At 38.7% G+C, this 13192-nt stretch overlaps 1 protein-coding gene and 1 pseudogene across 5 annotated transcripts in view; one reads left to right on the forward strand and one right to left on the reverse strand.

The window, feature by feature from the left end:
* Positions 1-1451: 1451 nt before the first annotated feature.
* On the reverse strand, positions 1452-11583 carry LOC101569983 (annotated as a pseudogene).
* Positions 4915-13192, forward strand: part of Samd9l (sterile alpha motif domain containing 9 like) — a 32648-nt gene continuing 24370 nt past the window's right edge. For 3 of the 5 annotated variants that reach the window (XM_023706519.1, XM_023706521.1, XM_023706522.1), the window contains exons 1-2: positions 4915-5112; positions 8119-8309. The gene's annotated coding sequence lies outside the window, so the exon portion shown is untranslated. The remainder of the gene's footprint in view (positions 5113-8118; positions 8310-13192) is intronic. The other 2 variants (XM_023706520.1, XM_004646256.2) reach the window with 2 other exon arrangements.

Here is a 13192-nt window from a genome sequence, read left to right on the forward strand (position 1 = left end):
GTGTCTGTGGGAAAAAAAATATATGTATATACAGTATAGTTAGGATAGATATGCAACTACTTTCTCTTACTTTATTGAGAGAGAAGGTTTGTACTAATATTGTTTAAACAAGACATCATGTTTCCATCTTGTCCTCTGAATCACTACTAGGATGACAACAATATGCAATGTATTAATTATTTTAACTGTCATAATAACCTGTCTTGAAACTGTTTCATTGTTATTTTATCTTATTTCTCATGAAAATGAAAAAGATACATAATACAACAACCATTGTTGATTAGCTATCCCTGTTTTGAAAATCTGTATTATATGTATTGTTGTGTATTAACTTGTTTCTGTCATTTTTTCTATTTGTTTTTGCTTGTTTTCACTCCTCCAATTGAATTAAATTTAAAAAAGAAATTTCAGGCCTGCCCTGCCAGCCCTGCCCAGGGGCACAGTGAGAAGGTGATTCAGACTGGGCATGGCGCTGTGCACTTGCAATCCCAGCACTTGGGAGGCTGCAAACAGGAGAATCACTACGAGTTCAATCTAGTAGTGAGACCCTGAACACCCGGTAGATCCTTCCCTAGAATACAGAAAGAAAAAATATAATAATAAAAATAAAAAAGAAAGAAATTTATTTTATTGGAGCTGAGGATATTGTTATACAATAATAATTGTATGTTTCCTATTTCCATATGTATATTCACATGCCTTTAACCCAGTAATAACAAATTTATAGTAGAGTAGAAAATACAAGGACAAAACTTTTTAATAAACAACTTATGCTCAGTGTTCCATCACCTTCTAAGTGTTTCATACATTTCAACAAACAAGAAAATTTTAACCCTAATACAAGGAAAATAACTGCAACACAGTTATCACAAACTGTAGCTCCAGTGTTAATCTTCGATGGGCAATTAGCCTGGATTTTTTAATTTTATTAACCAGTTTAAATGAATTTATTGTTAAGTCATGTAAACAAAAGTATCTACTCATTTGTAAGCCAATTTATATAGAGATTTCGGAAGATAATGTAAATACTTTTACCCAAAAGGTAAAATACAGAAATGTACATATTAACCTAAATCGTATGTCTATGTTACCAAACTACAGTGTTTGTATTGGCAAGTTTTATGTAAAACTGGAGCCTCGTGCTATTTACCCTCTTTTTTTTTCTCAGTACCTCAGCAGTTTATTTAACAAGGTGAGGGTGAGGCTGAGAGCAGTTACAATATTCTGCTATATGAAGAGAGCAGTGCACGACCATAGACCTCACATCATCCTCCTTGGACTCTCCCACTGTCTTGGTTAGCAGTGAAAGGCATTTTAGGGTTACATGAACACACTCTTTACAACTGCCCTGTTTGCAGAAGTTAGAGTATAATCAGCACTTGGCATTTAGTAAGTAACAGGGCAGGAGGTTCCACTGTGCCCTGGTGACATCAGCGTCGGGTCTGCGGTGCCTACGACAGGGTGATCTGTAAAGTTTCCAATGTGTCTTCAACTGCCTTCAGAAAGTATCTGGTTTCCTTCTTACTTCGACCTATACACTGGTAGGCTCTGTTGATCTGACTAGCTGCCCAGCTCGCACACTTCATGTTGTCCTTCTTCATTTTGCGCTTGCTTTTAGATTAGACGCAGTATGGCTTGCAGACATGTAAAGCCCAAACAAAGCTCTCATGTTCCTGTTGTTCAGTTTCAATGCCTGTGCAAGATACTTCCTTGAAGGTTCCAGGTTCTCAAGTTCACCCTGGGTGTATTTAACCTCCGCATACTGCTGGCAAGGCAGGTGGATGTGGGGATTTGTCATGATGAGCTCCTCCAGGCAGAAGGCTGCTTTTGCATAGTTTGATATAGAGTTCTGTGAGCTCATGCCAGGCTTCCTGGTCAACAACAAACTACTCCAGATACTCGTTCAGCTCCCGAATGGCCTCCACATTCTTCCCCTGGGCTTTAAGAATGGCAATCTTATGCTTTCTTGCAGCAGTATTAGTTGGATCTTCCTGCAAAATTCGATCATATAGCTGTATAGCGTCACCATACCCTACCATGGCTTCAAATCTCATGCCTGTTAATCGCTTGACTCTGGCTGCCAGGGAACTGTCTTCTCAACTCCGGGCCTGGGCTAGGACTGGATCTCTAGCCTAGATATTAATGCTGGTATTTATTTTGATTACTTTTGTGGAATCTTCCCACTTCACTCAGGTTTTACCAGTTGTTTCAATGTTTTTTATAGCAAATGATAAGAGTATGGAATCAGTGCTGCCTTGAGTTCCTTCTAGTCTGGATCAATTCTTCAGTCTTTCCATGACATTTATGACCTTGGTACTTTTTAAGATTATTACCTAGCTATTTTTTGGTATGTCCCTCAATTTTAGGTTAGTATGATATTTCCAGATAGCTAGATTCAAGCTGTACCTCACTGCAAGCATCAGTTTCATTTATTTAACTTTTAAACACTTATAAAGTTAATTATCATATATACTAACAATCAGACTAATAGGCAAAAACATATAAAACACATAAGAAAATTATATCAAACCAAAATGCACTGATGGATACATTCTCCATGTTGGATTACAGTAACTGCTTCTCTCTCTTGTTGCTCACTATAGTGTACCTCAGTTTGTGAATTTAATTCTTTCCACAACTCTGGCTATGAACAGAACTGTTCTTGATCTGAATCAAATTATCCATAAGGTTCAACATCACTGATGCAAAGTTTTGTGATCAGAAGCCAAATTTTACAGAACACTTCTATTCACAAAGCATTCGTGTATTGTGCTAGCACTGTACTTGTCTTTTATTTTGTACTTTATTTTTATGTTGTGCTTCATATGAAAAAGAAACTATGTGATATTAAAGCTTATGTATTTGAGATTTACTTCACTTAACATTATAGTCTCAAGGTGCATCCATTTTTCTACAAATGACTCAAGTTTATCCTGCTTTACAGGAGAGTGCTAGTCCATTATGTATAAATACTATATTTTCTTTATCCATTCATCTTTTGATGGACATATAGGCTGCTTCCAAGACTTAGCCATTATAAATTGTGCTGCTATAAACATGGGTATGCAGACATCGCTGTGGTTTGATCTCTAACTCTTTAGGAAAAATAGCTGGAAAGGAAATATCTGGGTCAAGTAGAATTTCTATTTTTAATTTTTGAGGAAACTCCATACTGATTTCCATAGTCATTGTATCAGTTTGCTCACCCCCCAACAACAAAGAATACTTCCTTTCTCCGCACAGTCTCACCAACTTTTGTCACTGGTTGATTTCTTAGTGATAGCTATTCTTTCTACAGTGAGATGGAATCTCAGTGCTGTTTTAATTTGCATTTTTGGAACGTTCAGTGACATTGCACATTTCTTCGTGTATTTATTGACCATCATATTTCTTCATCTGAGGAGTATCTCTTCATTTCAGGTCCCTAGTTTTTTGACTGACTCTTTAAATTTGGGGACATAAGATTTGAGACTGTTTTGTCCAGTACAAGCATTGCTTTGACACTCTTCATTGAACTGCCTCATTTAGGCAGATCTTCCAAGATAGACTCTTCCTAACTTTGCTGAGAATGAGGGAGGCCTAAATTGTCCCAGGATGGGGAGTGGAGACTCTATAAAATAATGCTTCCTGAGACAGGGAGACAAATTTTAATTTAAAAAATTATTGATTACTAGGTTGCTCGCAATGCCCACTTGAAGTTATATGCTTCTGAACATATTAAAATTTCTCAGATATTAGATTTATATTTTAATGAATATAAAGATAAAGGAAGTAGACAACAGAAAATGAGATCAACTTCAGATATGCTTTTTCTCCCTCTTTATCTATCCTGTATTTAAGTTTAAAAATTAGCTTTAGGGGCCAGGGAGATGGCTCAGTGGAATAAGCGCTTCCCTGGCAAGCACAAGGGCATGAGTTCAATTCCCGGTTCAAAAAAAAAAAATTAGCTTTTACTATACATATAATGGAAGAAATGATGATTTTAGCTGATATACAAAATATGAGCTTGGACATGACATGCACGCGTGGTTCCCTCGCCACAGCCAAGTTAAGAGACATCCACCTCTTCCCAGACAACTATATTTCAATTTTCAGAAGATAATAAAATAAGTGATGAGCCAGTAAGCACAGGAATTTGGGGTGCTGTTTTAGTTGCCCAGGGCTGCCACAACAAAGTGCCACAGGCTGAGGATCTTAAGCAACAAAAGTATGTTTCCTCACAGCTCTAGAGAATCAGCAGTCTCAGATCAAGGTGTGTCAGCAGGGCTGCTGTCTTCTCAAGGCTCTCCCTTATTTACAGATGTTTGTCCCCTCTGATGTCTTTACCTAGCCCACCTCTACTCATGTCTGTGGCCAACTTACTTCTCTTATACCATCCACAGTTGTCTTAGAGGAGCACCCTCCCTAATGCATTGCTTTTAACTTAGTCACTTCCTCAAAGGCGCTACTTCCAAATATAATCACATTCTCTGACCAGAGATTTTAATACATAAATTTGGATGACATATACAATGATTTTGTTTGTTTGTCTGTTTAGTACCGAAGGTAAAACTCAGGACTCTGAGCTTGCCCAGCAGGCACTTATGCCACTGAGCTATCTCCTCCACCCTGGGTGACCTATAAATCAACGAATGACAGTTACTTAGATCACACAGATTTTACCATTATTTCTGGTGTTCCTATTGTCTTTGTATCGTAGCATAGTTTTCCCCCTGTCTTCTTAGCTCTATGACCTAAAGACTCTGTCTGGTAAACATTTTTTCATCATCATTGACATCTGTTAATAATTTTCTATGATGCTATCTCTTTAAATGTTTTCTATTCTACCACTTTCAAGTAATTATGCTCCCAAGCAAAACTGAAACCAGTGTGCTTGTATTTCTACTTCCTCATTCTGCAAAAGAGCTAGGAAGTGTCCGGCATTGCCAGGAAGACTGCATCAGAAACAGCTTCTCATCTCTTAGGAGCTTAGTGTGGTTGACTTTGTTTTTTATTCAAGGATCCTCAGAATTATGTCTCCAAGCTATGAGAAGAGAAATAAGAAAGTAAAGGTTAAAATGCCCAGATTCAAGTTTCTGAAGTAAACGAGAAAAAGCTTTTAGGAAATTTCTGGTAAGTTTCCAAGTCTTTAATCCTTTCTTTGTCACATAGATGAGGGGACAGATATTTCTTAATACATCAGCTTTATTTTTATATTAATACGTGTCTGTCTATAAATCATTACTTGTAAAAACAACTAATTAGAAATATCCATGTATTGAATACACATAGGTGTATTTAAGTGATGAGGGGACAGATATTTCTTAATACATCAGCTTTATTTTTATATTAATACGTGTCTGTCTATAAATCATTACTTGTAAAAACAACTAATTAGAAATATCCATGTATTGAATACACATAGGTGTATTTAAGTGATAATAGTAAATGCTTTTCTGAAAAGATTCAAACCATCAACTGTAATTAGGTGGTGAGAACTAAGAGGATAATGTGAGGGCCTCAGAATGAGAAAGTGCAAGGAATGTCAGGGATTTCCGCCCAAAAGATTGTAACAGAATCGGTAGATCCGAGCAAACATGCAAATCCTACTTCCATGGCTTACGATATTAGTAAATGTTTTACCCGTCGTCCAAGGTGACATTCGCGAGAGAATAGCTTTAGTCTGTCCTGCACAGCTACCTCATTAAGCAATCTGATGGAGTCACAAGTTAGGAAAGGGAAAGCTAGGTAAGCTTCCTCACGCCTGGGCTCAGTTCCACAGAGCGCCACTAGAGGGACGGAGCCACTGCAGGCTCAGCCAGGACCCGGGCAGCCGGAAGGGTGAGAGCTAGCCGGCCCACCTCAGAGCAAGTATCTGGGGCGCTGTCTGGGGCCGCCTGGGACGGGGATGTCCGCCTGAGACATGCTTGTCTCCAAGAGTTCTGCTGACCTGGCGCGTACTTCTTCAACATCAAAGAGAGAGAACTGAAGTGTTCACCTGAGAATGGCATCCGATAACTGCTTTCAGTAGTTAAAATAGTTGCTAAGAAAATTTATATTCCCACTTGTTTCAAAACAGAAAGCTGGGAGCCGCCAGGAAGCCAGGAGTTATGCCAGGGTATTCTCAGAATTTGTCCTCCCCCATCTGCATCTTAGTTTCAATATTACATAATCAGATGCTCTTAAAATTCATAAAGTGAAAACTTTTTAAACCTACTGCATAGCGTAGGCTCAAATTACTGGATCGCGAGTTCACTGCTATCTTGTTGAAGACGCAGGGTTGAAACATTGAGGTTTTATAAGATGTTCAAGAGCATCACTGAAGAGTCTAGTATATCCTATCGAGACAAGGTAGTGTTCAGTTTTCTGTTTAATAAAAGAAAAGACTCCAGATTTGGGGACTACATGTCAGTGTCCCTCTCTATTGTAGCCATTGCAGAGTCTGTGCAAAAGTAGTAATGCCATGTGAGGTACTCGGCTCATTTTGCAGCACAGCCTATCCTAGACAGCCTCAGGGGTCCCTGCCTGGAGGTCACAGAGCTGTGAAAGAAGGGATGGACCTCAGAGGAAAATTGCTGCTACACTGCCACTTCTAGAATGCTTGCTGGGTCCTGTTGGGATTGCTGTCTTCATGAGCTAGAGAAAAAATTCGGAATCTTCCCTCTCAGTCTTCAGGCTCTCTAGAGAGAGGGTCATTGTTGCCAAAAGAGGCCTCTGGGCTGAAGAAGGGTAAGCCTTCTGACTTGATAGGGTACATGGGTGGAAAGGGGCAATTTCTTCACCAGGAGGCAAACTTCTAGAGCAAAGGCAGCAGGAGCTAAGAGCGAAGGAACTGAGGCTGTCACCAAGGACTACGATGCAACAGGAAGCTAATGTATATTATGAAACAGGGTGCTTATAGGTCTGCAGGATAAGACATGGTTATGAATTGTCCTTTCCTTCTGATAAAACTTCTCATTTTTATGATCAGTTAATAAAACCTGGTCCTAGATATGGCTTAATGAGTAGCTCACCCCCAAGATATCTGTCCAGGACTCTGGTAAAGCAAATACCTTAACAAAATGAAGAAAGTCTTTAGACTTACTAACATTACTACTGTGAGGTTTTTCATAAATTCACTATCTTTTAATAACTTTAAGAAAATACGTTATGCATTCAGCAAATTTTTGTTAAGAAGTTAATATGTGAGGAGCATTTATAAAATATTATACAACATATACAAATCCCTTGTCTTCATAGAATTCACAGAACGATGGAGACAGGAAATAAACAAGTAAATAAGAATATCCAGACTAGAAGGCTGTGTAAGTCCTCGGTCAATTACAAATAAAGCCAGAAGAAGAATGGGAATTGTTGGGAGATCGGAAAATGTTGTCCATATACTAGCCAAGCAGCACCTTACGAGAAGGTGACATTTTATAAAAGTCCTTAAGGACATGAAGGAATGAGTCCTGTGACAAGGACAATGCAGGGAAAGGAGATAAGCACAATAACGAGAAATAGGAGAAGGAGCTGCCTACAACAAAGAGTAACTAGGGGATCATGGACCAGACCAGATTGGAGAGAGAAATGAAAGTGGGAGGAACACCAGAGGGGTAGCAGGGCTCCAGATCAAGTGGAACCCTGGAGTTCATGAACAGAGCTTAGCTTTCACAGCGTCAGATGAAAGCCACTGGAAGGACTGCACAGGTTGTTGGTATGATATTATTATATTTGGTCAAGGTCACCTGGCTAGTATTTTGGGAAGTCTCTAAAGGAATCAATAACAGCAAAAGGCAAACCTCCGAGGGGACTAGGCTTGTAATGCAACAGCGAGACAGTGGTGGCCAGATCCAGGGTATGTGCTGAGCAGAATAGGATGTCTTACTCATCGAGTAAGGAATGTAAGAAGGGCAACAAGGGACCTGCCACGCATAATGTAATGTTCATTTATTGTATGAAAAGCATGTAAGCATAGGAAAAAATGTCATCAGGGATATTCCTTTCACTATTCTTTGGAATTTACTTGTATTTGAAAATGTTCAGAGTAGAAAGTGGAGGAAATTCATACGATTAATAACACTTCCAAATAGTAGTTCAATTAATTACATTTTAATTTGCTGTGATACTAGTTTTTGCTTTCTTTTTTTTATTTAATAGGTTCTCAAAAATTTATTCTCAAGGAAGCCAACACTATTCTGCCTACATCTCTCCTCCCTCACTGATCTACTGAGCATGACTTGCGAATTCTCCAGAAAATCAAACTAGTCTAGAAATTCCTGATTGAAAGCTTCACAGAGACCTATTTCAAGCTTCTTATACAAAAAGTAAAAGCTTTCAGAAGAGCCTAGGTAAGTTTCTAATCGTTAAAGACTTAATCAACTCTTTAGAAGCTTTCTTAAAAATTAATTCTAAAAACCAAACCATATATTTAAAAATGAATATCTTTTCAAATGTACTCAATGTAACTGATGTTAGCTATAAATTTAAAAAAAAAAAATCTTTCACCAAAGGTGGTCGTAAGCAGGCAGACCTTCTGGAAGTGGAAGACCCTAGAAACTTGACTAGAAGATCTAGGTAAAATGTAAACCATAAGATGAGAAATCCAAACCGGATCAAAAATTATACAACTACAATTTTTGAACTACGAAATTTAAGATGCTGTCAAACACTTTTATTTAATTGAAAAGAAAACCCCCTACAACTTACTCATCATTTTATCTAAGACTTTACTTCTTGACTAGTATATTCATAAGCAGCATGAAGAAATGAGTCATTGAAGTGCAGGAAATGAAACTGAAGCTCCGCAGTCTCCCAACCCCCACAGCCCCGTGCAGGGTGGGGCTTGCTGGCCTCAGGCCAGGATGCAGGGAGAGCTGGGCTTCTGATGAAGGAAAACAAATTGAGACAACACTGCTTCTCACCCAATTCACCTGTTAGGAATGGGAAACCCGGCTGGTTATGAGGGCCTATTTTAATCAGTTTTCCTGATCAAAACCTCTTCCCTTTTATATACAGGGTGTAGCCTTTTCAATTTTTTTTTCTTTTTTATTGTACAAGTTTGCACAACATAGTGGTCATATTCATGGGGCAGAGTTGGTTCACACTCTTGACTCACTGCAATCCTTGTTACTTCCCCTTTGCCTCCTGCCCCTCCCCACTTCTTCCACTTCCTTCCAGGTAGCTTTTTGATGTTTACATTAATGTCTCTCATGGTTCAGGAAAAAAAAATGCAGCAGTTCCAGGTTTAAAGTTGAAGAGATGAGAAAAACCAAGGAATAATGACAAAAGCATTACTAAAATCTTTTTACCCGATTACAGTTACCTTGAATTAAATATAGCCTCAGCCAAATATGGAACATGAACTATGCATAATGCTGTTATAATTGACGGAGGGCAAAAGTTGTGAGCCGTGGATACAAAACATACAGTGCACAGGGGTCGTGGTGGCACATGCCTCTAATCTCGGCATTTGGCAGGCTGAGGCAGGAGGACCACCACGCGTTTCAGTCCTGCCTGGGCTACATAAGTTCAAGGCCAACCTACACTACATAGCAAGACCCTGTCTTAAAAAATAAATAAAAAACCTATATAGCTATGTATTTATATGTTCTAATCATTACTATTTATATCTTCCTGACTACTATTACAGGAGAGAGTGGCCAAGAAATTGTTTGATGTTAAGAAAGGATCTTAACTTCTGTTTGGTGGTTAGCGGATTTTTATTGGAAGGGAAAAAAAAAAAAAAAAAGCTCCTGAATTTCCAGGAGTCACACATAGGTGGATCCACCACCACCACCAGAACTGACTATAGGTAAACAGAGTCAAAATTACTTACTTGTTTAGTGACCACCGATCAGAGGTGACTCTGTAGATTTAAAATGACCAGCTGGAGCTCAGGCTCTTAACCCAGCTCTTCAACATGTAGGATTTAAAAGAAACTAAGATCTTCGGGGAAGAAAAGTGGTTAACGTGCATTTTAATTGTCTCCAAATGCAGGAGCTTAGTAGAGTGACTGCACCTCCTTCAGTAGGTACATTCCCTATTGTCTGAAGTTTAACCTTTGTCCAAAGTCTTAGTTCACACTCTATTCTTAATTTTTTATTAGTTAATGTATTTTATACAGGGTCTCAATATGCAGCTCAGACTTGGAGTGATCCTCCTGTGTCAGCCTCCCCAGAGCTGGGATTACAGGCGTGCACCACCACACCCAGTTTCAGGGCCGGCAAAGGGTGCCCGTTCTGGAGCTGGCATGGCATGTGGTACCAGGGATCAAACTCAAGTCCTTAGCAAGCACTTAGACCACCAAGCTTTCTTCTCAGCCCCATCATTCTTTATTTTTATCAGGATAAGCTGGCCACTCAGCCCTTCCACTAGGTACCTGCTTTATTCATCAGTGAACTAAATAAACTATTTTCTATATTTTGCCTTCTCTGAAGAAGTATCCTTATTTGTTGTATGTAATATTTTAGATGAAGGAAAAACTCTTAAGTTATTATACACAGAAAATAATAGGCATTGCATTTCTGAAAAAAAATTTTTTTTTTTGGGCTGAAGAAATAGCTCAGCAGCACAGTGCTTACTTGGCATATGCAAGGTCCTGAATTTGATTCCTGATAACAAAACAAAAAAACAAGCTTTTTTTTTTAATATTATCTTGGTTGTCTAACAACCTGCATGGAAACATGTCATAAACATTTAAGATATCTTTAGTCTTCTGAACTTTAGTCTACTGTTAAGCTATGTGAACAGTAAATAAATAGACGAGTGTCCATCCACCTATAAGACAACTTAAATAAAACTTTTGGAGGATTATTTCTGAAAAATAATACACAGAAACAGACATATTAACTTATATTGTATATAACCTTTATGCTATCTAAATTTTAGTCCTTTCAGCCTTGATATCTGACAATGTTTTGAGTCTGGCTATACTGAAAACTAGCAACTAGGTTTTCATAGAAAGTCCAAAGGATTAAAAGAAAAAAACTGTTGAGCTTGACAAATGCTTTTTTATTTTTTTTTAAATTTTATTTATTTATTTATTTATTTATGAGAGAGAGAGAGAGAGAAAGAGAGAGAGTGTGTGTGTGTGTGTGTGTGTGGCCAGCTCAGCCCACCAGGGGGCAGGGCTGGCTGGCATGTGGTGCTGGAGGATCGAACCGCGGTCCCTGATGCTTTGCTAAGCTTGTTCCAAGTAGGTGCTTTAGACCACTGAGCCATCTCTCCAGCCCGACAAATGCTTTTTTAAAAATTCAGCTGAAGATGTCTTAACCAGTTACTAACTCAGATTAAAAATACAGATGGACAAACACAAGACAATTAAATTTAAATGATATTATGCTTTTAGGTGCATTAACCACGTTGAACTACAGTAACTCTTTCATAGTTTCACATGTGTATGTAGAAATAAACTAGTCAGCACTTTATAGGTCCTCAATTAACAGACATTTTGTAATAAATTAGTGCCAACAATAATCTGAAAGACAAAAAAAATCCCAACTACTAGTATCTCCCCCAGGGGGTGGCCACTGGATGTTAAGGAGAACTGACTGTGGCAACTGTCACCCCACTCATGGCCAGGATTGATTTAGCTGATTTGGCTGGTGTGGCTGGTGTCCCCATCCTCCCCCACTGCTCCATGTGTGTCCCTCCCAGACCTGTCCCCTCAGTGGAGGACAGGACTCCTGATAGAAGATAACCGTTGTGTCAGTCAGGGGTGTACAAGTGCTGCACTTCCTGCCTTGACCTCCAAACAAGCTTTCCAGGGTTTTTCATTTTTTAAGAGATTTCTCAATCTTTTTCCAATGGTACTGTGAACTCATGGAGTTCTAAAATCACAATACATTTGTTTTACTACTCAGAAAAATATTTTCTTCATTCAACAAATATTCATTGCATACTAATTTTGTATCAGGCCCTATTTGCTTGCTAATGAGTGAAAATGTCTATTCTGATTTAGGTTATATTACAGTGTCTGATAGAATAAAGAAGATTATACAAAAAAAATAGATAAATCCTAACAGAAAAACTAGAATACAAGAAAAAATGATAAAAATTGCTGGAATTGATATTGCCTTGTTTATCATGAAAGTTACCTAACTTTCATGATAAAAATTATCTAAAAGCATTATTATTTCAGTACATGGCTGAAAGAAATGAGGGTGTTAATTGTTTATTTATCCAGAGAAAGGGCATTCCAAAGAGAGATAACCACTAAAATGAAGACTACATTTAAATACAAGATCAATACAGTAAGACACAAGCATCCCAAGTTTGAGCTCAACCTGGGCAACTCAGCAACTAAGTGAAACCCTATCCCAAAATGAAAATTAAAAATGCGGGGGACATAACTCAGTTCAAAGACCCTGAGTTTAACCTTCAGTACCACAGAGAAAAAAGAATGATGAGTCACAGGGTAAACTCAAGTAAGAAAAGTTGTACACATGTCGTACTCACATTTATAAATGGAGAATTAAGGGTCAATTAGCAAAGAAAGCTGAAAAGGACTAGTCAGAAAGAAAAGAACAAAATATAGACAGCACATGCCCCAAAAGCCAGGGAGGACAGCATCCTGGAAGGAGAGCCATGACTTGTTCTAAATGCTGCTACTATGTTAATCACTGATTTTAGAAGTGCCAGGGGCAATTTCAGTGGAGTATTGAGACAAACCATGACCAGAGTGAGTTCTAAAGGGGATGGAAGAGCAGAAACAGAAAACAGAAAGTACAGACATGGTGCTGTTGTCATAGAATGGGTCAATAGTAGTCCAGGCTCTTGTGTACAATGAAGAAAATATTACTAAATGTGCACCTAGTACTATCTGGTAAGCAGCTACATTTAAGGTAAATCATGGGATCTGGAATGCTCAAGGCAACTTCAGGCCAGCAAAACATAAGACACCAACTGAAAAAGGTGCAAAGGTGACAGAAAAACACTGTCCAAAGGTCAAAGCATACAAATGTAGCAACAGCAAAAGAGTGTGGCTAAATCAGGCTTTTGGAACTAGGTTAGGCCTGTCATTTAGGTGCCTCCCCTGACTCTCTAGGTGTGATTGACAAGAATGATTGACAGGGAGCTGGTGAGATGGCTCAGTGGTCTAAAGCACCTACTTAGAACAAGCTAAGCTAAGCAAAGCACAGGGACCACAGTTCAATCCCCCAGCACCACATGACAGCCAGCCCCACCCCCTGGTGGGCTGAGCTGGCCATACACACACAAAATAAATAAATAA

The sequence above is a fragment of the Octodon degus genome, unplaced genomic scaffold, assembly GCF_000260255.1.
Source record: "Octodon degus isolate 3935 unplaced genomic scaffold, OctDeg1.0 scaffold00262, whole genome shotgun sequence".
Classification (NCBI taxonomy): domain Eukaryota; kingdom Metazoa; phylum Chordata; class Mammalia; order Rodentia; family Octodontidae; genus Octodon; species Octodon degus.